Here is a 24,591-nt window from a genome sequence, read left to right on the forward strand (position 1 = left end):
AGCTTTGATGTTGTTCTCCTTCGCTCTAGTCTTGGCAGTTGCTTGCCCTACACCCACACTGTAAAATATAACTTGTTGTTTCAACTTAAAAATATGAGGTAAAGGGCTGCCTTAAAATTTTAAGTTAAGTCAAGAAATAGAGTTTGTTCTTATAACACAACCAATTGTTATCTTAATGAAAAATCACATGTTGTCTAAACTTTCATCTTAGTTTAGTTGACTGAGATTTATTAGTCAGTTCAACTCCTTTAATTGTCATCTTTACTTGGGAAAACCCTTTCAGCTAAATTAAAATAATCTATTGTTTAAACTCTTGTCCTAGTTCAGTTGACTTGGGTTTTTTAGTTAATTCAAATACTTTAGTAGTTCTTTTAACTTAGGAATCTATTTTAGCTTAACTAACATAATCTGTTAGCTAAGTTGATTTAAGTTTATTAATTAACTGAGCTCCTTAAGGTAGCTGAGTGAACTTGTAAATCAGTTTCATTTTAATTATCAGAGTTGATTGACTGGATGTAAAGAAAAATGTGTATTAAACATCTTAAGTTTTGTTTTGTTTTTTTTTGGCTTTCTAACATCCATTTCAGCAAAACTACCTGTCAGGTTTATCTTAGATCTCAGGTTTAAATATCTACATTCCTTTAAATTAATTTTCTGTTGTTTACAGAAAAAAAATAAAACCCCACAGATTCCATTAAAGTCTATCTGATCATTTCATACAGAAAGTTTGTTTTAAGAACATGACAAGACAATTACTCATGAGCACCCAACATTCACCATTTATTGTGCCATCTTAGTCATCTGAGAAACAGAAAAATCAGTGACGTAGCTCATCAGGCTCACAATCCATCAAAACTCAAAGGCTGCTCCCTGTGAAACAATAAATTTGAACTTGGTCTTGAGCCCAGTTTGGGTGAAGATGAAATTCTGACCAATACTCTAGGAGCAGTAGTGATTCTTGTGAAGTAACAACATAAAGTCTGCATTAATGTAATGTATCAACGGGACACTTGCTATTTTAGAAAAGTTATTCTTTACATTTACAAAATTTTTAAACTTCATTGTGCTCAGTCACACCTGTTAGCATAAAACTTGAAATATTAAAATAGTACAAAACCTTTGATAAGTGACAGTAAAGATCAGTTTATAACAACTAAGACATCAAACTCTTGTATTTGTCTTCGTTTACAATTGCAACAAATTCCACAGAACCAATATCTCTGAAAATGACTGCATGCTTCTGAAACATTTGATAATATGGATATTTCAGAAACATTAGTTTGAGTCTGCTCAATTGCAAAACAAAGGAAAAACTACTGACTTGCATGAGATAAGCATCTGCAAAGTCCAGCATTATATTGTTGTTCACATAAGTTTCTTAAACCATGAACAAATGAGTAATTGTCTAATCTGGAATGTAAAGTGTAGTCATTTAGTGACATACAAAAGTGAGAATGAGAACTTGCAAGAATAAAAAAACAAACAGTAAAATAAAAACTGTCCTTAACACTAAGGATCATACAATTACAGTTCTGCATGGCTTTCTGCAAGAGTCTGTTTCTTAGACCATGCACTAGTGAGATGCACTGCCTTCCACCAATGTTCATTAGGATGTTCTGAATGACTTCAAAGATGTCCTTAAGTTCCTTTGGATAGTGTATGTTGAGGGCAAAAAGAAGGCCCATCAGCATGGAAATGGCACTTGAGACATCCCTCAGATTAGACAGGATTACTGCTGCCTCAAGGACAACCAACACATCGATGTCTTCTTCTTTCACCATCGCAATGCCAACTTTCATCCTCTTAGAAAACGTGTCTTCAATACCTGTCGGCTATAAAAGGGTTCAAAGACAAAAAAAAAAAAAAAAATTACACAATTACAATTACACAATATCCCGTGTGCTTAACAATTCATGTCTTTCCAAAGAAGAGCCATACTGATGCTTTGGATGATGGTGATTGGCTTTGGGTAACACTTATTAGTTGTTAAAGTTTTTTCAGAATGAGATATGCACCCCCATGTTACAAATCCATTTCTTGCTTTAAACAAAGACCATGTTCATAAATAACTGAGCATGTCTTCAATTGCAGAATTCAAACAAAATTTTCAATTTAAATGGTAAATGGCCTGTATTTGTATAGTGCTTTACTAGTCCCCTAAGGACTCCAAAGTGCTTTACACATTCAGTCATTCACACACATGGGTGGATGACTGAATCGTGACTCAAGAGTTGACAGTTCGTCTTATAATTGGAAGGTTGCCGGTTCGAGCCCTGGCTCCGACAGTTTCAGTCGTTGTGTCCTTGGGCAAGACACTTCACCTGTTGCCTACTGGTGGTGGTCAGAGGGCCCGGTGGTGCCAGTGTCCGGCAGCCTCGCCTCTGTCAGTGCGCCCCAGGGTGGCTGTGGCTACAATGTAGCTTGCCATCACCAGTGTGTGAATTTAAATCTACTTATGCTAAATATTGGCTGTGCTCTAAACCAAATCTGGCTGAGAATACATGAAATGTGCAAACTGCAGCTACACTACAGGATCAGATTATGGCTCCATAGACAATGCTTCTTTAATCAGTTTATTGATTAAAGTTTATTTTTTCCCCCTATATTAACAGCATGAAAAAAGAGCATATAGACATGGCTGAACAGGTTGCATAATTGGCACTGAATATCAACATCCACCTTTACCCAGCTGCCCAATGACTCTCGGCCAGTAACCTTTAATTGCTTACCCAGTCTACACAGTCTCTTTTCCAGGGTCCAGGACATTTCACCAAAGTATTGCCCCCCACAGCTGTAGCAGCCACTGCAGCCCCTTAAATATCCTAATATCTCTGCCATTACAATATACAATGTGAGAAATCAAACGTAAAGCTGAAGTGAACAGTACAGCAGCGAAATGTCAAAGACCCTGGTGAAGACATGAATAAACACAAGACACTAATAATATCAATGCTAGCTTGCCAGTTAGTTTCTCTGAAACCCAGACCAAATCCAGTGTCAAAGATCTTGTAATAATACATTTGGTGAGGAAAAAGTACACATGTACTTTTTAATTTAAAATCCACTGTGGTGCTGTCATTATTAAATTTACTAAAAGAAACAATGCTAACCTTCACAGTCTTGAAAGTGTGTGAGGGATCTTCCTTTAGAAAATGAGGTCCTCTGTCCTCTTCCTTTGTGTAGGGCTCTGGTCAAAGAAGTCAAAAAGAAAACAAAAACACTTTTTAAACAGTGTTTATGAAGCATGTAGACTGCTCCAAATTCACAGCTTTTTGATGCATAATTCCATCAATATATGATTATCATTGGAGATTTTGAATCAGGCTTATCAGGACATTCAAGTAGAATATGATATCCAACCTACCACCAATATACACAGATTCTGTAAAAGTTACCACACTAAATGTCCGGTTGTGAAATATGATGACAGACTTTACTTATCAGCTTTCTTTCAATGAGTTCATCAGTTGAACTGGATAACCTAAAACTTAAACAAAGGATTAGATTTCGCAGTTGAACACTTACATCATCTCCGAAGCATCTTATGAGCCTAGTTAGCCCTCCTATGCCGCTCTTGATTTTGTACAGCTCCACGAACCTCTCCATAATGGTCAAGCACAGCAAAAAGGAACCCTTTCAGGTCAACAGATGTAAGACGGGCAAATTCTGCTTCAACCTGAGCAATAGAAGAAGAGGGGTGGAGAGTACAGGCAGAATTAAAAAAAGATTCTTTGAGACCCAAATTTAAGCAAACAGTCATCTGAGGCCCATTAGAGAAAACACAAACACACAAAAGCAAACAAACAAAAAGATGCACTTTACCTGCCGTTCAGCAAACAAGGAAGTTCAGAGAACAATAAGCTCTGTCTTGAAATCTTTTAAAGTAGAATGATTGTGAAAATGACTTATGTGATGTAAAACTTTAGTAAACGTGCGATTAAAAGAACACTGAGTAAAAGGACAAGTAACAGTTTCCTTATTCCTCAGATGTTTACCTTGATGAGCAATACTGTTTTAGTCCAACTGCCTCATTAAAGTTACACAACAGGCTTTTTACATTAAAGCCAGCAAGTCCATTACATACTCCCTTTTTAGATCTGAAATACTGTGCAGATTCTGTGTATATGTAGTGGACAGCAATTTACCCCAAAGAGCGCAAAGTTTGCAAGTCCACCTCATTTAAATGACAAAGTCAAATGTGATCATCTAGACCTGTGAAAATAAATTAATGACAAACTTGCAGTTATGGATGTTATTACAACCACAAGAACCTAAACAGTCTGCTCCATTGCTTTTGTTAATGAATCATTTGTTGGTAACACGTCTGAATATTTAGTTTATGCCACCTGCATGTGATCATCAATAGTGCCATATTACTTCTTAAGAAGTACCCTGACACTACAATCTTTATATCATTTGTTCTACAGAGCTATTAAATTACAATATAATCTGAGGTCTTTCCAGTATGACAAAATGCACAAATTGTAACTTACCATTTGACTCCACTGACAAAAATAAATCCCCAGCATCAAGTTTGGCTTCACAGACCTAAAATAAGTAAAATAAAAATATATGTTATAATTATATTGTTTTCGCCATTTATTCATGTTTGCTAATTTTCTGACATATAAACAATGTTAGTTTTGTTACAATACAGAGAATGCAGTTTAATTAAAAGGTAAATTATGCAAAAAAAAAAAAAAAAACTTCTGCAGTATACCATGCCAAAAATCAGTGTCTCTGATGCCAATTATTTTATCACTACAGCTCGTTTAGTATGGAAACTCACACAATCTAGTCATACTGATCACAAGAGTTCAAAAATAAGTCAAAATAGTGAACTGTTGTTAAGCATAAAGCATTTCAGGGTAACAAATAACTGCACAATATAATTAAAGCAAAAAATAAGCACACTGGAGGACTATCTGATAAAAACTAATATAATGCTGGTTTGTAGACCATATTTTGTCTCTGTCCTCAGTGCACTGTTGCAGCTTAGCATGCAGCAGTTAATAACAACTTAAGTGATTACATAGGGATAAACAGATGACAACAAGCATCCGAGTCCTGCCAAAAAGGTCTTTTTGAACCCAGCCAGTTATTGGAAATATTGCCAAAATGAACTTCCACCAAAATACAACAGCCTGTGAACTTGAAAGGAATTTACAAGTACAGAGACAATATGAAATAAGCTTTATTAATTAGCTGAGTTAGCTTGCTAATATCGCAACAGTGGTTGAGTGCACAACCTTAAAGCTAGCGGCACAATACTTGTGATTTGCTCAGCGCCACATTAAACCCATAAAAAAGGCCATATGTCAGTTTATTAGGTCAAGTTTGGTCATGACACACAAGCTGGACCTTGTGGCTAAAGTTACATTAGCTAAAGCAAACATTTCGGTAAAAGAGAAAAACACACGTCATGCCATAAATTCAAAACATGTTCCAACTTTTGTAGCTCTCTTTCCTTATAGTTATAACCAATGTTACTCACCTTGAAAGCATATTCCAAAGAAGACGATTAGAAAACGTCCAAGTAAAGTGAGCATGTCGTTAACCGCCAATTCCCCATGATGCACCTCGGTAGCAGTCACGTGAGGCAGTTTTGAATCCTGCTGTGCTCAACTTACCCGCATTGTCAAGTTCACATAAGTTTCTGATTTAGCTGGACATGAGTTTTCAAGTTAGCTTTTTTTGGTGTAATTGGGACGTTTTTAACTTGTAATTCTATGTTATAACAACAACTTCAGTCATCTATCGTCAAACTGATATAGAATAATATGTTGAAATAACAAACAGCTAGAATTACATTTTACAGTGCAAACGCTGAGGGTACAGGGACTCCATAAACTATTCCTTTGTTGATGAGCCCAAATAATTTGGTATTCTGTGGCATGCTTTGTGCTCTCTGTGGGGTGAAACCACCAAGAGTTCTGCAGCTGGATAAGCAGTATCAGTTGCTTTGTAGCAAAAACAAAAATCCAACAAAAACAAGTGCTTTCTGAAAGGAAAGATGATGGGTATAAAAACTTTGAGTTCTTTCTAGTTCGTAGAGTTGTCACAAGGGAAATAAACTCAGGAGCAAAAATGGGCTGAATTAATGATGTTTATTGGCTTGCTCAAGGTCAATATTGGAAACCAGACATGCCTGTAGAAACACATCCTGCCTACTAAAGTTCGTCTTTAAATAACACTACTAATATGTACCAGGAAATAAGTGGCAGTTTTGCTCAAATGAAAATATGACGAAGATGCTTGAGATACTCCAGATTTCTAAATACATCCAATCTAAAACCTTGCTGGAGATGTGAATAAAACCAAAGCCTCTGTTCTAATTTTATATTCCTTAGGTCTGGCACTTATGGACTAATGTAAGACAATCAATATGTCTGAACAAGAAGTTTCAAATCTTTGCAAACTACCTATTTTTGGCTCAATGCCGAACTCTGGGATTCTAACTGTCTTCTTGAGAAAAGAATTATTTTGGCTCTTGCAACAGCTTAATATACACTGCTGAAACACTGGAAGAAGCAACGTCTGGACCTTTAAAAACAATCTACAAAACAGTGCAGCTGTACATTTCTTGAAAAAGCTTAGTCAATATATTGTTGTGTGAGGTCTTTCACAAACTCTTCTCTGTCTCTTCTATAACTTAGTCATTCTATATTTCAGTGTACAAAGGTGCCTATTCTTAGAGCAAATGTGTCCCTGCAAAAGTGCAACAACATTAAGCTTTCATATTTTGCATATTTATTTTTGATTGATTCATCTGTACCTTATCACATTTCATAATAAAAATAGCACCTTCTCAGAAACTGTTGTGAGTTGCAGGTCAAGTCATGGTTACCCACAGAAAGATGCCAATTTACTGCAGAAAGCAGGCTTAACACTTAAAGAACCAGCTGGAAACTGTATACCAGTAGCTGTAAACAGATAAAATTTCTACAGACCTTCTACAAAAATATGTTCAATGATTGTATAGAAAAATATGTAGTAGTCTCCAGCTGTGAGTCCATGGTGAAACCTGCATTTTTAAAAATAACCATATATCTATTTTCTTACGAAATATGGTATGATCAATTGTATTAAATTTCAATTTAGATTAATATAGATGATAGATTAGTGTGTGAATTAGGGTTTTGCTGAGTTACGAATGATAAATAAGTGTCTTCTCTTTCATAGTCAGAGCCCCTCAAGTTCAGTTTCCAAAAACTCAACATTAAACAGTCAACAGAAGAAAACAATGCAGTATTATGAAAAAAAAGGATACACAATGTAAAGATATAGTACATGATATACAGTTCTTAACCACAGCTGTTCATGTTTATCATTGCACAGATAATTTTTCTATTAAAGTTTTAAAACACGAAGAGGTGAACCTATACATGTTTTATAAGTCTTTGTCCAATTCCAAACTAGCTAGCCTATGTAGTAAGCTAGCTAGCCAGCCAGCTCGCTTATCATAAACTGAATTTCTAACCACCTCGTGTTGCCTAGTTATGTACTTATGGGTAGCTAAACTGTAGGTTGTTAACTAGTTAGCTATCTACAGCTGATAAACAGCAGATCTTATTTCAAACAAATGTTGATAGCAAAATAAATAAGAAGCCTGATTAACCCCAGTCTGAAATCAAAGACTTGTCAAAAATAATTAAGACTTTTTAAAAGGAAATGTCTCACTTTTTTACTGTAAAATCGATATTTGCAAAAGGACATTAACAAAAACAACAACAACCACACAAAGAACTATGTCAAAAAAATATGAGTATGATGCAATATTGATGCAAAACTGAATATTTCTGCAAGCCTGCCCTTCAGCATAGAAACAGAAACTTTTTCTAAGGGTTCTGCAAACCCACAGGTTGTAGCATGTACTGTAAATCTGTTGACCTTTCCATTTCCATTTTGATGGATGGATGTGTGTGAATGTTTAAGAGCCAACACATGGGCAGGAGGCACAAAGGACAACCTAGCTTTTTGCTTTCAGCAGCCAGGACCACTCTAAGAAAAATGAATATGAAAAGAAAAAAAATTGAACAGGTTAAGTTTGACCAAAAGTGAAAAAAAAAAACATCAGAATCACAGTCAGAGACCTAAAGGGGAATCTTTTGAGTCACAAGTGAAACAAGAAAGGAACTGACTGCTGAATTGTGTGATCTGCTGCTCCACTTTTAGCTCCTGAAAAATTGAAGTTATGATTGCTTTCCACCTGCGGATGAAAAAGCCCTTTTCACTGAGGTGGCATCTCCTGACTCTCAATCACAACTAACAACTGTGGGCAGACTGCCACATCAGACAGCAAGGAAACCGATTTTTAAGGAAAGAAAGCTGCAAAATACAAGAGGGCCAGTGGTTTCATAAGTTAAAGCATATACCTAAGTAACACACACAAAATCAAGGCTCCTAATAGAACCTAATGTTTTCTGAGTAGGTCAAAGCTGATTAGTGAATTCGTCTAAGAGCCACAAATCACAGGCTGGCAAGTGTGTAGGCAGTCGCATCCACGGGGCATAAATGAATATAAGCTAATTACAAGAGCAAATAATGCATAAATATTTGGTCACTCTACTTAATGTTGCATAACTAACTTTTAATTTACATACTGATCTCTGCTTTGCAGTTAAACTGTAGACACAGAAACTGTGTTTTGGGGTTTGAAGCCTTGAGCAATTGACCCATTCACTAACAGTATTCTTCCCCTCATTCTTAATGCATTTCATCCATATTACATGGGATATTGTGAGTTGGAGTTAGTTTACTTTACAAATGGAAACCACTTACTAGCTCCTACGCCTCATTTTGACTGCATTAAAGGGCATTTATACCTGGAAAGAATAGTTGCTCAAGGGCAGCCTCTGGAAGCAAACAGTGAGGTTATGCAATGCAGAACTGATTATGCACACAGAAGCTTCTTCCAGTGCTGAGTTGTTCTAGCAAAATATAGCAGCTTGTAACTAATAACTGATCTAATTTATTGTCAATGGCTGCAAATAAGCACAATGATATTTGAGTGTTTTGTTACAAAGATACCATTACTTCCTGTCCGAAATGTGGGAAGAGGTTTTTAGATCACTCAAAACTAAAACCAAAGCCATCAGAGTAGTATTGACATATGGGGCATAACCTGTTCAGTTTTTCTATAAGCCGAAATAGAGCTAGCATCTAGCAGGAATCACGTGTTCGTCCATATTCCTGGTGGATTATTTTGGGACATGAAAGCTGTATTTGTCACGGACCCGGTTCCGGGGACTCGGGGTCCGTGAACAGTGTGGACCTTCATTATTATTATTATTATTATTATTATTATTATTATTATTATTATTGTATTGGATGTATGTTTTCTGCACTGTGCTCTTGTGTTCCATGCCGGTGGGTGTATATGTGTGCGGGTGTGTCTGCGGGTGTGGCTGGAGAATGAAGGACAGCCACCTGCAGGCCTTATGGGTGTGGCCTTGCCAGCTGCCGGTCACGCCCAGGTTCTCACACACCTGCTTCTGATCAGGCTCGTCGGGGGAGCTACATAACAGAGCGATGAGGCTTCATCCGGCGCAGGATCGTTGAGTTAGACTCCATGTCAGTGTCTCAAGTACTGTTTAGTGTATGCCTGCTGAGTTGGTGTCATAACGGCTGCGTCTGCTGTTTTATCCGCAGGAGAGTGGAACACGGGACTGCAGGACGCACGGGGTGTGCTTAGGCACAGAAGCAGAGAGCACAAAATACCAGCACTTGGGAGAAGGCACAACACAGGAGTTGAGGGAGCACTCTGGAGAATTATTGTGTGGTGTACATTTACCCCCACTGTAAATAAATGCACTGCTCATTCCACTAAGTCCAGCGTTTGGGTCCTATCTCCATCATTCCCCACGGTCTGCCTGCCAGACCGTGACAGAACGATCCTGCCAAAATGGACCCAGTGGACTTTTCGGAGAGGTTCAGGAGGGAGGTGACAAACAAAGTAAACCGTCTGTGTGACCTGTGGCTGGAAGCGCACGCGGATGATTTACGTTGCGCTGTGGAGAAGCGGTTACAGGAAACACTGAATTGTTTTCCCTGGGTGTTGGACTCTCTTTTTCCAATTGTGGCGGATTTCCTGCTCAACACCCTTCACCTCCACTCTCCGATCCAGGCTCCCCCCCCACTCGGGCAGCCTGAGGTTCTTCAGTCTGACACGCCGGCCCCGGCATTGTTTAAGAAGCGACGCTCGCGCCGCCGGCGCGCCTCACCGCGGCCAGATTCTCAGACTTTCCAACAGCTGGCTGTGGTGAGTCATATGGACAATTTCTCTTTACACACCCCATCTGTCAACTCTACCTCGGACTGTGCGAATGCTAGTGCTGTAACCCAGCAGTTAGCCGCTCAAGCACCTGCAGCTCAGTTAGCCGCTCAAGCACCTGCAGCTCAGTTAGCCGCTCAAGCACCTGCAGCTCAGTTAGCCGCTCAACAAACATCCCTACACTCAGTAGCTCTGTCTCTAGTACCGTCACCTGCCCAGCCTGTAGCCGTAGCACAGCCAGCCGCCCAGCCTGTAGCCGTAGCACAGCCAGCCGCCCAGCCAGAAGCTCCGTTAGCCGCCCAGCCAGAAGCTCCGTTAGCCGCCCAGCCAGAAGCTCCGGTAGCCGCCCAGCCAGAAGCTCCGTTAGCCGCCCAGCCGCCACCTTCAGCTCCGGTAGCCGCCCAGCCGCCACCTTCAGCTCCGTTAGCCGCCCAGCCGCCACCTTCAGCTCCGGTAGCCGCCCAGCCGCCACCTTCAGCTCCGGTAGCCGCCCAGCCGCCACCTTCAGCTCCGGTAGCCGCCCAGCCGCCACCTTCAGCTCCGGTAGCCGCCCAGCCGCCACCTTCAGCTCCGTTAGCCGATCAGCAGCCACCTTCAGCTCCGTTAGCCGATCAGCAGCCACCTTCAGCTCCGTTAGCCGATCAGCAGCCACCTTCACTTCAGTTATCCATAGCTCAGTCAGCCACTCATCTTCACCCTCAGCCAGGGGTCCCAATTGCCTCTGGTCCTGCATCTGCTCCAGCTGGAGGGCCTGAGGAGCCCGTCCATCCTGAAGTTTCGCTAGCTGGGGGTTCAGGTGAACCCAGCCAGCATCCTGCCTCGTCGGCTGGAGGGCCTGAGGAGCCTGTCCAGCCTGAAATTTCGTTAGCTGGGGGTCCTGGAGGACCCAGACAGCACATCCTTCCATCTGCTGGCGGTCCGGGGAGGTCTGTTCAGCCGTCACCTGCTGAATCATCCCCCGCGACATCTACATCACCGCCTGCAGCTTCATCTCCTTCACCATCCACATCACCAACTCCACCATCATCTTCACCACCTGCTGCTACCGCATCGCCATCTTCACCCCCGGGTCAACCATCTGTAGCTGCGCCGCAGCCGGAGGAGCAGCTCAGCGAGCAGGAGAGAGCGCCGGAGGTGCCTGCGCCGCCTGATCAGGAGCTCAGTGAGCCGGAGGAGCCTGCGCCGCCTGATCAGGAGCTCAGTGAGCCGGAGGAGCCTGCGCCGCCTGATCAGGAGCTCAGTGAGCCGGAGGAGCCTGCGCCGCCTGATCAGGAGCTCAGTGAGCCGGAGGAGCCTGCGCCGCCTGATCAGGAGCTCAGCGAGCCGGAGCAGGAGCACGGCGAGCCGGAGGAGCCCGCACTGTCATCGGAGGAAGACCTCGGTGGGTCGAAGGGACCGCCACGTACTCCGCGACCAGCAGCACGGCCGCCACGTCCTCCGCGACCAGCAGCATGGCCAGTATATCGTGGATTGTGTGTTGTGCTACATTGGCGCCCACCGGAGATGCGGCAGCGCCGCCGCCACCGGACCCGTGGCAGGCCGCCGGAGCTGCAACGCCGCCGCCACCGGACCCGTGGCCGCCCGCCGGAGCAGCAGCGTCGCCGCCACCGGACACGTGGTAGGCCACCGGAGCTGCCGCTCTACTGCTGCCGGACCCGTGGCAAGCCACCAGAACCGTTTCGCCGCTGCTGCCAGACACGTGGCCGCCCACCGGAGCTGCTGCGTTTCCATCAAGGGGTTAGAGGTAGGCCACCTGAACTGTTTTGCCGCCACTGCCTAAACCACAGCAGGTCCCGCTTGTTTTGCCGTCCTGCAGGTCGGTCGCCAGAACTGTGTTTGCTGCCACCGCACCGGGGGATTGGACTATTGAACTGTGTTTTTCTTTTGTTGCTGTGTGGTAGCTGTTTACCGGAGAGGCTTTGGGCCTGCCTGCCAGACCGTGACAGTATTACTACTGGTTACGTTGTCACGGTAAATTGTAAACGGACTGGTTCTCATATAGTGCTCTTCTACTTTACTTGAGCACTCAAGGTGCTTTCATACACATTCACATAAGCACTTTTTCACCTAAGTGCTTTCTATCTAATATTCACATGCATTCACACCCCAACACCAACTTGGGGTTTAGTATCTTGCCCAAGTAAGATTAGCAGATGGCCTGCTGAGCTATAGAAGAACCCAAAGAAAAGGACTGCACGAGATTTTTAAAAAAAAGAATTGCTACATTAACTTTCCAGTTGTTAGATAAACTCACAAACATCTGTGCAGTGTTTTGCTTTAAAACCCTTCTTACAGTTCAGTTCATTTTTACTGAACTTACCACCACTTATTGCAAATCTGTTTTAGATCCCAACAATGACTTAGTGGTGCAAAGGCAGATGCTTAGATTCCCCACCACCAAAACACTATATGGTCATGACCAAGGGTCAAAAACTAGAATATGAATACTTTTTAGCAGCAGGGCTGGGATACAGGAACTCACACTGCAATACAAACAGATCCACACAACACCGCACATCTGACTGGCTCAAAAAACAACTCAATATGTCCATGTCACTATCTGACAGGCTCAATGTGTCCACTGTTGAGAACAGCTATCAATCACCAATGATAACAATCTGGTGCTGTCCATCACTGACTGACATTCAATGTCGAGGCTGGCCGACAATTAAAAGTGTAACACTCACCTTAGCACGTATCAAAGACTTTGCGAGTCCTTCTGTGTTTATACTAGCCCACAGACTCCAGATAAAGGACGAGTTCATAGCGACTGCAGTGTCACCAGGCAACGTTTCACCTCTGCTATCGTTTTGTTTGAAAAGCTGACGGGCCAAGAGTCGTTTACCAAACTTTATCATACCTTTAGACTCTAATGTCGATCATAATAAAATGAACATTATGCTTTAGCCAAAGAAAATATAAAACTTGGGGCTGACAATAATAATAAAGTCATTAAGTTTACCAAGATGTCAAGTGGCAACATCTCCATTAATATATTTTCAGCTCAAATTCAATCCAGAATACACATCACCAGTCACATATTTACAGAACAGAGGTTTTTCACTCTATCTGCCAAAATAGACACTGACCTCCAGAGAAAGAACATTATCAAATATGGATTATGATGAGTAAACCAGAGGCTCAATTTGCTAACAAATAATGCAAATGTAGAAAAACCGACTTTAACTTTAAGAGAAGCAGTAGTTAAAGGGTGACTTTGTTTATAGCTGAAGGAGCAACACTGCTTTAAATATCTATTTGCAATAGTCGATGTCTGTAAACGCACACATGAGCTTCCTGAGTACAGAAAGGAGGAAATACCCAATGTGAGGGTCTCTTGGTAAATAAGAGAGGGGAACTGGAAAGAAAAAAATTAGACCCAGTGGCACGGACCAATAAAACATATAAATAAATGCAAAAACACCTTTAAATTCAAGAGTTATGGTGCGGTTCAATGGGCCAGAGGGTTTCAGAATTTTCAGTGTTTAATTTTTAATCCATTACTAGTAGTAATAATCAATAACACTGCCACATTGCATTGCCAAACAGTACTTCAGTAAAAATGACAGATAGCAAAGACAAGTTCATTTGCTGCTTCTGCACCGCCAAGGGAAAGTTCACTATTCACCCGTCCAGGTGCAGATGTTACAGCGTTTTCAGCAGTTATGAGTAACCAGTAAGCGTTATGTAGAGTTGTTTGTTTGTTTTTATTTTATACAAAAAGCCACGAATGAAATGTCTGTGTTACTCTCTGATCGCAGGGACTGAAGTAGGAATGTGACTCACAGTGTTACTAATGATTTTTTTTTTTGACTTTAAAGGAGTAAAGATGTTAGCAGCACTGTGTGTAGGCTGGGTGTTTATATAACAGTGAACCAGTCCGCAGAGCAAACCTGCAGAGTGCTTCTGATACAAAATCTGAAATCCAGGACATCCGCCATTTAGAAGCAAATTGTAAATGTAGGCTTTTCTCTACATACTTTAGTTCTCATAACACAAAATTAAAAGGATGCCATATTGTTTGATGGAAATGAAAATTATCACCCCACACAACGCTAAATTCAAAGACAAGCCAAAAATCAAAATGAAAAAAAAAAAAAATGCGGCAGGCTAGTGCATTTTGACAAAATTTCATTGCAGCAACTCAAAAAGGTACTTTTGAGTTTGTATGGCCCCCACGTGCTTGTATGCATGTCTGACAATGACAAATTGTGTCCTGGGGGATCTCCTCTCAGATCTGGACCAGGGCATCACTAAGCTCCTGGACTATCTGAGGCTGAACCTGGTGGCATCAGGTGGATTGAAAACATAATGTCCTAGAAGTGCTCTATTGAACTTAGGATAGGTAAAAGTAGGGGCAGTCAATAGTATCAATTCCTTTATCCTCCAGGAACTGCCTGCATACTCTCACTACATGTGGCCGGGCATTGTCGGCTGTTATCCCCCTAACAGGTTGCGAGTGGTTGCTGAAGGTTCCTGCAGTTGCTATGAAATCAGCTGGTAAAGCTCCAGTCACGCATCAGTTACCCCTGATAAGCACCAGGTGTTAGGGGAAAAGTGTGCATTTCATTTAATGAAGTAACTGATAATTGATCTCTGGGCCGGGTAGCTATGGAGCACTTTATGAGGCAGTCACTCTATCCTGGAAATATGGATTATGACCGATACCAAACACTGTTTCATACAAGAAAAGATCAGCAAACAGCATTGGATATTTAAGAGAGAAGAAGAATTTGAGTTTGAAACAGGATTCCAACCACAGCAAACCAGATACGTAAAGCTTGCAATGACATAAAAGAACTGGTCTCTCAGCAGCCTTCCTGTTACCATGAAAAAAGGCACAATGCATTACGCAGTATACAAAACCCAGATGTATACCTAAGTACTGCAATAAAGCACAGCAGTGAGGAAGTCAACATTCCAGTCAACCAGCCTTCCACTGCTGGTTCTACTAAGCCAGGGGTGTCCAACTCCAGTCCTCGAGAGCCGGTGTCCTGCAGGTTTTACATGTGTCCATGATCCAACACAGCTGATTTAAGTGGCTAAATTGCCTCCTCAACATGTCTTGAAGTTCTCCAGAGGCCTGGTAATGAACTAATCATTTGATTCAATTGTGTTGACCCAGGGTGAGATCTAAAACCTGCAGGACACCGGCTCTTGAGGCCTAAAGTTCGACACCACTGTACTAAGCGATCCATTTTCATCAAATTTGTTCAGAGTATCCACACTGTAAAACATAATGCTCAGCCAATTCTGGTTACAAGAGCTTAGTATTTTAATTAAAAATTAATTATTTATTTGTTCTAGGAAATATCACTCCAATCAGTCGCAGCAGATAGCTGCCCCTCCCTGAGCCTGGTTCTGCTGCAGGTTTCTTCATGTTAAAAGGGAGTTTTTCTGTCAAGCGCTTCCTCATAGGCATTGTATAATTGTTTAGGTGGCCAATATCTGTGGGAACTAGCACAGTTGGGGTGAATTAAGTAATCAACATGTATTGTAAGCGAAGCAGCAATTACCATGGATTGTGAATTGTGAAAGAGGACAGACACCTTGCCATTGGGGAACTTAATTGGTCCTCCAGCCAGACCTTGCTACACCGTGTTAACAGAGACATTTTGAATATAAGGTTGTCTTTCAACTCATGTATGTATGTAGTTTTACATAATATAAAACTATTCAAGGATATAACACACAATATATAATAATATGATTACACCACCAATACATCACAGAATTGACCATTAAAAAGAAAGGCAATTTATCTTTATGACATCTTGCAAAGAGAAAAATAAGTGTAATGAAATTTTTTGGAAAAATTCCTTTTAGAGTGAAGATTTTAAGAAGCTTCATTTCTCTCTTTAAAAACACTGGAGATTTTGTCTTTTGTGCCATCTTGGGTGCAGCATGTAATGGTAAATACAATTATTGTTGTTGTCAAATGAATTTTCAAATGTACCATTTTACCAAAAAATCTAAAAATAAAATAAAATAAACAAATAAATTGGTGGCTGTCTGGTGATTGCATTGCATTTTCTTCTATATTCTGCAATGTTTTGAAACTTGTGTTGAGTAAATTGTTGCTCAGCGCTTGAGGGTGTTGCACAGTTCAAGTCACCTGATATGAGGCAACCTTTCTGCAAACAGTTGCAGTTTGACTTGGACAGACTACAATCACACTGAGAGACAGCAATTATTTGAAAACAGAGAGAGGTTTTCAAATAATTGCTGTCTAACTTATAAATACAGACTCTTGCAATCAGTCTGAATGAGTCTTTATCAATCAGCAAAACTGGCTGCTAGCTGGTGGTATTTGGGGTATTTCCCTATAGAACAGGCAGGTTGGTGAACGCAAATGTAACAGTTAAATACGATTTTCTCTCCATGTAGACAGCCACAGATATGCGATTTTGTTAGAAGCTGACACCAAAAAGGTCTGATGTGATACTTTCTAAGGTGTAACTGATATGTATGGCAGAAAGAAAGTGACACATTTTGGAATGAGCTTTGACAGGCTGACACATTTTCAGAGTACTCTGCAGTGTAGACAACCACATGGTGCCACACAAACTCACGCACAAAGAATATATGCATATTAAACAACAGCAAGTCTGAAAGACTGGCATGTATGTTAAACAGCAGCTACCTATACGGAACAGATATAAACATACAAAGACAAAAAGCAGTTGACAGACACAAACACGAAACGACATTTCACACATGCATACGCAGACTAGGAATCAAACACCTACACACAACGCTGAGCTACTGACAAATAAGCATTAATATTCAACAGCAGCCCTGAGCTACCTGTCAATCAACCTGTCTGCCTGACCAGTCCCTGTTTTGAATATATTTGAGTAATTAGAACTCCCATGAAGTCTCCCACTTGAAGAAAAGAAAAGCTCAAACCACTCATGGACTAATCAACACAAACACTTATTCCACGCCAAAAACACTCCGGCTACCAGCAAAGAGTTGCAGCACATTCAGTCTGTACCTCCATGTAAAACCAAATCAAAGCTATAATAAAAAATACAATTCATGCCCAGTGGTGCAAACTGTGTTCTTTTGTGCGTAAAATGACGAACTAAATAAAACAGCTCAGTGGTTCCTTTCATTTATTTCAACAATGTACTCCTTTGGTTTCTGAAACAAAGTACCAGCAGTGAGATTTGAATACCAGAAATCCGCCAACCTCGCAAGCAATATTTAATTCATTTTAGATGCCATTTACTACAGCAGTTTCTCAAGTATGTGATTAATCAAGTGCTCTGTAAAATTGCAGGAGATCTAATTATGATTTATAATGATGAAATGTTGATTACATTTGTTATTTGGCAAGTTACAATTACACTTACGTTCAACACATCAAATAATATACTTATAGACAATAGCCCACCAGACAGTACCACTGATAAGGACTTCAGAACAATTAAACTTAAGTGTTTAATTGTTTAGGTGTAAGTGCTAAAATCAGTTTAAGTGCTAAGGCACTTAGAGTACTCCCATATGGAAAAGAAATAGAAAAAACTTGTAAAAGACTTGCATCAGATGTGGCCTACTTCATATAGTGAATCATATAAGGCTTATATGATTTACTCATGAAAGTGGCCACTTTCATATATTGTTTCATTTATAATTTTTCTAGGGATCTTATATCTGTTTTCACTTTTGTATGCTTTTCATACAAGTTTCACACAAAACAGATACAAACTTTATAAGATTTATATGTATCTTTTCCATATGGGCTCGCTTAAGGTTAGAGAAAAACAATAACAAAAGCTACAGATTAAAAATATGTGATGCGTGTATACCCTGATGAAATCATTTAGCCCCATGAATAACGTTCACACCAAAATAAATGTACAACAATGTTAGCCCACATTGACTATAGCCTGTGTTACTCATACTTAACAGTTTTATCCAAACTCTTTCGTATCCAGTGCTTTCTAAAGACAATATGGCACAGGTGCAAGATTCCAAATTTTCCTTATGCGAATTTGATGTGTAATGTGTGTATATATATATATATATATATATATATATATATATATACCAGAAACAGTTGTGATTTTTGCAAAAAATGCATCTTCAAAAACACAAACATGAAGTCAGAATCAAGTGATAATGAGCTGGTCCTGAAGTTTCTACACAAGGACAAGTAAAGCAGAGATTCTGAGTTCATCCAATTCTGACAACAAGGAAGCAGCAAAGGGAAATTAATGGCTGGTTTGAGTTGAAGCTGTATCAGGACAGCTTTCGTACATATTTCAGGATGTCAGTGGGGCACTTTGAGCTCTTGTTGGGAGAGTTGGGACCACATCTGAGCAGGCAGAGAAATCATTTACAGAGAGTGTCTAGCTATGTTTGGGGTAAAATAATATTATTTTACTGTTTCCACATCGATGTATATTCTGTAGCTGTCACGATCCGGAGGTATAACTGGAAAATCCCATCAGGCACCTGAGTTCCCTTGGTCTCCAGCCCTGGGCAGAGCCATCATCTCTCCTGCAGTCCTGCAAACCTGAAGCTGGTTCTGGGTAATCAGGTTGAGGATTTAAGATCCATGCTGCCAGTTTGTCAATGAGCTCACGTCGGTATTAGCTCAAAGTTTCCATGTGCTTGGTTTTCCCACTTACCTTGTTTTCCTGAGCCACAGTTCTCCTGGACCATCCTTCATACTTACCTTCAGCTTCAGCTCTTCTCAGACGACCTCTCCATTCTGGAAAATACCGTGAACCTCACTTGTCTGCCTTCTAGCCATCTCTCACCACTTTGGACACAGTGGAACTCAGGTCAGCCAGTCTTTGCTATTACTCACCTGGATGCTCAAAGCCAAGCTCCCCCCGGCTACCAGTAAGCAACATCATTCATACTCACTTTCCCCGAGTGTCCTTTGCCTCACCATCTTCCTAACCCCATTCTCTTCTCTTCTCAGATGTACCTGCTTCGTTCTAGTCGCACCTGTTAATTCCCAGTTTTCCCTTATTGACCTACGGCCGCGTCCCTACGCCACCCACGCCCTGCTCTAGTAACACTTTGCTACGAATTATTCTGTTTTCTTAAATAAACACTGTAAAACGTACTTGCCGTCTCTGTTGTGGTTCTCTGCGTTTGAGTCCAGTTTTGCTATCTGCTTGCGGCCGCTGTGACGGTAGTGCTGCACAATGAGCCTAGGTGCACTTGTTGCCAAATTCAGTGATCTGATTGGACAGATGCTTATTTGCATGGGGGGGAAAAAAAATCACAAAATCAAGCTTGATCCAAAAAAATAAATGCTGTAAAAATAACAGCAGTGACGTCTCCTGCTAAGACGTAGTGCTACAATTTTACAGTGAACCACATTATTCACACAACTTGATTTATTGAACATTTTCTTCATGCAAGTCCAGAAGATTGTAAAAAGTACATAAATGGGTTTCTAGTATAAAGAGATATTTGCTTCAATATAGCAAATCTTTACTCCCTGGAAACATCACTGAATACAGTATAAACATTGCACCAACACAAGCTAGCATGTTTCCATGACCTTCTCAACACTGTTCCCTAACATTCACTTACTAGGTTTACCCTCAAAATGAAGCAACACGATTGCTACATGTGTTAGCATATGTCATCTATAGCACTGAGACACTGAGAGTAACTTTATAAGACTGAGACTGAGTACTGCAGTCTTCATGTAAAGCATTTTTAAAATAAAAGCATGCGAGACAGTCAAAACTGTTTTACCACAGGATGTCTGTTTTCAGGATCATTCTGAGCAAGCTGGATATTCTAGGGGGCTATAAGTAGAGAATTGGAGGGGGTCAAATTGTTATTGTTGCCTGGAGTTAACGACAAACTGAATTTGGAATGCAAATTCCAGTTTCTGCTGTGAGACAGTGCTCCAGCTTTCTTCGCCCACCATCAACCCCGAGTACCTCCCACCAGCTGTAAGGCAATTCATTAATGTTTCTTTTCATTCTTTTAAAAAGCATTCATCTCAGAGTGCCACCCAGCAGTTTTGCTATCACAGCGTAAATGGAAAGATATTTTGTGGTAGTAGATGAAGCTTTCCTCAAAAGCTGCGAGGAGGAATACTAATGCCTCCATGCAACGTGGACTATAAAAATATCACTCACTATCCAATATAAAATAAATTACAGTTGCAACAGTTATTTCAAATTATAATCATTCATTAATTTATTATTTAATAAAAATATAATGAACATTTCTGTAAGATGTAAGCAGCAACGTGATTATCAAAATGAATCCTGACCTTTAGAATCTGTAAACATGTTCAGCACAGATTGAATTCCTGAAGCATAAAAATCCTCACTCGTAATGGCGGAAAGTGTCAGCAAGGTATGACACAGCTAACAGACAGCTGTATTGACTCAACTCACTTTATAGCACTTTTTTTAAAGGCTTGAACATTGACCTGCCAAATTGATATTTAGAGTAGAAAAGCAGGTGCTTATCTGGCAAAAAGCAGCAGATCAGACAAACTTGACAGACGTAAACAAAACTGTCAGCATTTGGCTTTCAGCTGCTGTTCATTTTCTCAGCGTCTGCCTCACTGTCAGGAGGTAAACTGCGAAAAAGCAGGTAAGCTCCCACAAGCTCCTAAAACAAACACACGTGTCTCAGCAGCCCGCTGCCTAATTAGCGCAGACATAATGAGACTTAATTATTTTACCTCGCAGGCTCTTCAAGTTTTCAGGTAGAAAACAAGCGAAAGGTATGAAAAATTAGGGAAAAATAAAAACCCAAAGTGCCTCTGCGAGAGATGAATACAGAAACTACTGTAGGCAGTTATTTGACAAAGACAGATGTAGTCTGTAGCAGTTACTGAAATCAAAAGTTCAGAAATAAAAGAAAGTCATTTCCTTTCACTGGCCTTGGGTTCAAATAAAGCACTGTAGCATGAACACCCACTTTGCTCTGCTGTCAGAGAAATTGGTCCTGACAAAGTCTGCAAAGAAAATATGCCTAATGAAGGACCTATCACAGTGATGAGAGCAAAATGAAATCACTGAATCCCTCGTCTCGCTCACCTTAATCATCGTAATATGCTCGGCTGATTTTGATTGGGAAGAGACTCCCATAGAGGAAACTGTTCTCTTAGACTGCATGCCTCTTTGTTATACCGGAATTCATAAAGAAATCTATCTTCCCTTTACCTTTTTTTCTCCCACCGCTTCTTTTCCAGCTTCAAAATGATTTGAAATGTTCACACATTCACTCTGGACTCGGTTAATGTCGCAAATATGACAGAAAATCAGCCTGCTACTTGATTAGTAGGAGAAGAAAGTCATACATTTCTCTCACTTTCTTCCAGTCGACTTCAGAAACGTCTAACGTTGACGATTTGTCACCTAGCATAAAATGTTACGCTTTGGGAGTGAGAACGTGTTGTTCTAATCACACTCCCTAACTTGCTCTATCTCTCACCATGTAGACAAATGCACATCCTAAGTTAGTGCCTAAAACACTTGGAGCGCCCTGCCACGTTAGCTTAGTCTGAGGGAAATTGGATTTTTAAACAAGCCAACACAGTCACTAAACATCAATTGAGACAGTAAGGAACCACATGAAAGACAAAGTGGCACGAGCATTCAAACACAGATGCGTGCGTATTTGTTTTCTGGTTTATAATTAACTAGAACATTATGTATCACTGTGTGTAACAGCCGACAAGCCTTTTACACTTTGCTTCTGTGCTGCTGAGATATTTTTGGGTTGCTGGGATGTTTGTGCCTGGGGCATTATCTAGACTAAGTCTGAATCAAAAACCTCTGCAGCTCATGACAACCAAAAAACTCTCTCCAAACAGCGTCACCCTATTTAAAAGGACTGTTAGAGTGTGAGTCCTAAAACTGGACGGGATAAGTGTTGGTAACTAGTGTTGCAGTTCAGCTTCTTTACTTATGTCAGCTACAATGCAGAAATGAGATGTCTCCATATTGGCTTTGTGCCATTTGGTTGTTAGTTTACAGAGAAATTAAACCCCTGTTGGGTGGGTTGCAGTGACATTTTTCCACCTTTGACAGGCAGAGATTTAAGACCACGTTTCTCCCATATAAGCTTCTCTTCACTGGCTCCACACCCATAGAGCACTTTGCTCTCAGACCGCTGGCTTATATATTTAATTCCTTAAGATCTACTGTATCATATTTGATTCAGTACATACGTTTTTTGTGGTTTCTTTTTTTGTTTTTTTGTGGTTCTGAGAATTCACCACCAAAACTGTGATATTTTTTTTTCTTAAATAGATTTCCTCCTTAATTCAAATTCATATATACCAATTAATATCCAATGTGGGGTTTTTTTGTTTGTTTTTTTAATGTTGGAAGGTTCAATAAGCACTCAATTGTTTTGGTAATTTGAATTTTCAAGTTTATTTTATGGTTCAGCCGTTCTACTTTTAAAAGCAGACAGAGCCTTCAGCTTCTAGGCTCCAGCTCCCAGGCTGGATTTAGGAGACACTATGCTTTTTAAAAAGTAAATTTTTCAGCCTAACCTTAAAAGTAAAGATATAGTTAGAGCTGGTGACCATGAATCCCCCCTTGGTTTCACTGCAATAGCCTAACCCAGCGGTCCCAACCTTTTGTGTGCCACGGACCGTTTTATGTCCGACAATATTTTCACGGACCGGCCATTAAGGTGTCGCGGATAAATACAAAATAAAACCAGTACTACTACCAAAACAAAGAGAAGATTTATTCATAACACACGGGAAAAGAATCAGGGAAACCAAGTTAACGATAAAACAAATAACGATAAAAATGGATAAAAATCCTGAAAACCATAAATTTCACACCCAAGCCTCAACTCTCGCAGCCCGGTACCGGTCCGTGGCTGCTGGGGGCTTCCATGAGTGTTTCTTTTTTACTCACCTCTTTTCATTCTGTGTGTTTATACACACATATTGCATTTTAGAATCAGTTATGATTAATCTATAACTCTTTTCTTCACAATGTGTTTTTTGTCCCTCCCCGAGCCTACGTCTGCTGGAGGTTTCTTCCTGTTAAAAGGGTTTTTTTCCTTCCCACTGTCACCAAGTGCTTGCTCATGATAATCTGATTGTTGGGGTTTCTCTTGTTTTCTCTGTATTATTGTAGGATCCTTACCTTACAATATAAAGCGCCTTGAGGCCGCTGATGTTGTGATTTGGCGCTGCTAAGCCGTGACAATAATTATAAATATCACCTAAGTCAAACAAGTCAAATTGGTTTATACTCATATAAACAAATAGCTGTTTTCTAGTGCAGACTGATGTACAACATACCATGTAAGAACTGGATAAAGACTGATTTACTCCACTAACTTTAGTCTGCTTGCAGTAATGATGCACTAATCTCAGGTAAATGCACATCAAGACTTGTAACAGTAGATCACAGTAAGTGGAGCTAAATTCGTTAGCTTGCTTTAGAAGACATATTCTCCACTTTCCCTCTTCCTCTTCACTTATGTTGCAGCAGTTTGACACAGGATGGCTTCCACCCAGCACCTTGCAAAACCAGCTTATCCTGGATTTGTCATCCTCTGCAGCTCTCTGTCTCTCAACTTCCTCTTTTCTTCTCTATCCATCTCCTTCCTTCCCCAAGTGAAATTTTTAATACATCTTTTCGTAAAGCCTCCCAACCCACACTTTTCCTTTCCTTAATAGCAAATGTCCCTGCTCAGGTTCCTTTCTTCCTTCTTCCCACTTCCTTTAGATTCCTGCTCCCCCAGGTACTGCTCTGTCATGACCTATGTGATATCTGTGCAGCTTCACCTGACAATTACTGTTTAACCTTGTGCTCATTTTTGAAACAGCTATGTCTCAAGATGAGACTTTCCTTTTTTCTTTATCCTTCTCCTACTGTAATCCATTCAGGATCTTCCCTGTGTAGACTAGCCACAGCTAATATGAAATATATTTCTCTGCTTCTGAGAGGTCTGGCTTAGGTTTGGATAGCTTCGGGTCCATGGGAGCTCTATCTCGTTCTCCTTTCCTTCTTGTCTTGCTGTCACAAATCTCAGAAAAGATTTAGATTAGTGGGCAGCCAACCACAGCAAGTCTGACTTGTCCACTTTAATGCGAGGCCTGTGCCGGTCTTCTCTTTCATTCCCAGGAGAAATCTTAAACATTGTCCTAACTCTGTTTTTCCAAAACGTTTAAAAAAGGACTCCCTCATCGCTGCAGTAAAAACATCTAAACTGATACTACAGGTGTGTCTTAAAGGCCTCCATTACATTGATTATGATAAACACAAAGTGGCAAAAAACATTTTTTCCATGTCTTTGTTCTCACATAAATCAGTTCTCATAGATGCATTAGGAATTCATAATGT

General features: G+C 40.6%; 1 protein-coding gene across 1 annotated transcript in view; it reads right to left on the bottom strand.

The window, feature by feature from the left end:
- Positions 1-24,591, bottom strand: part of LOC134632818 (ras-related protein Rab-26) — a 144,265-nt gene that overhangs the window by 85,474 nt on the left and 34,200 nt on the right. The window lies entirely within an intron of this gene.

The sequence above is a fragment of the Pelmatolapia mariae genome, linkage group LG8, assembly GCF_036321145.2.
Source record: "Pelmatolapia mariae isolate MD_Pm_ZW linkage group LG8, Pm_UMD_F_2, whole genome shotgun sequence".
Classification (NCBI taxonomy): domain Eukaryota; kingdom Metazoa; phylum Chordata; class Actinopteri; order Cichliformes; family Cichlidae; genus Pelmatolapia; species Pelmatolapia mariae.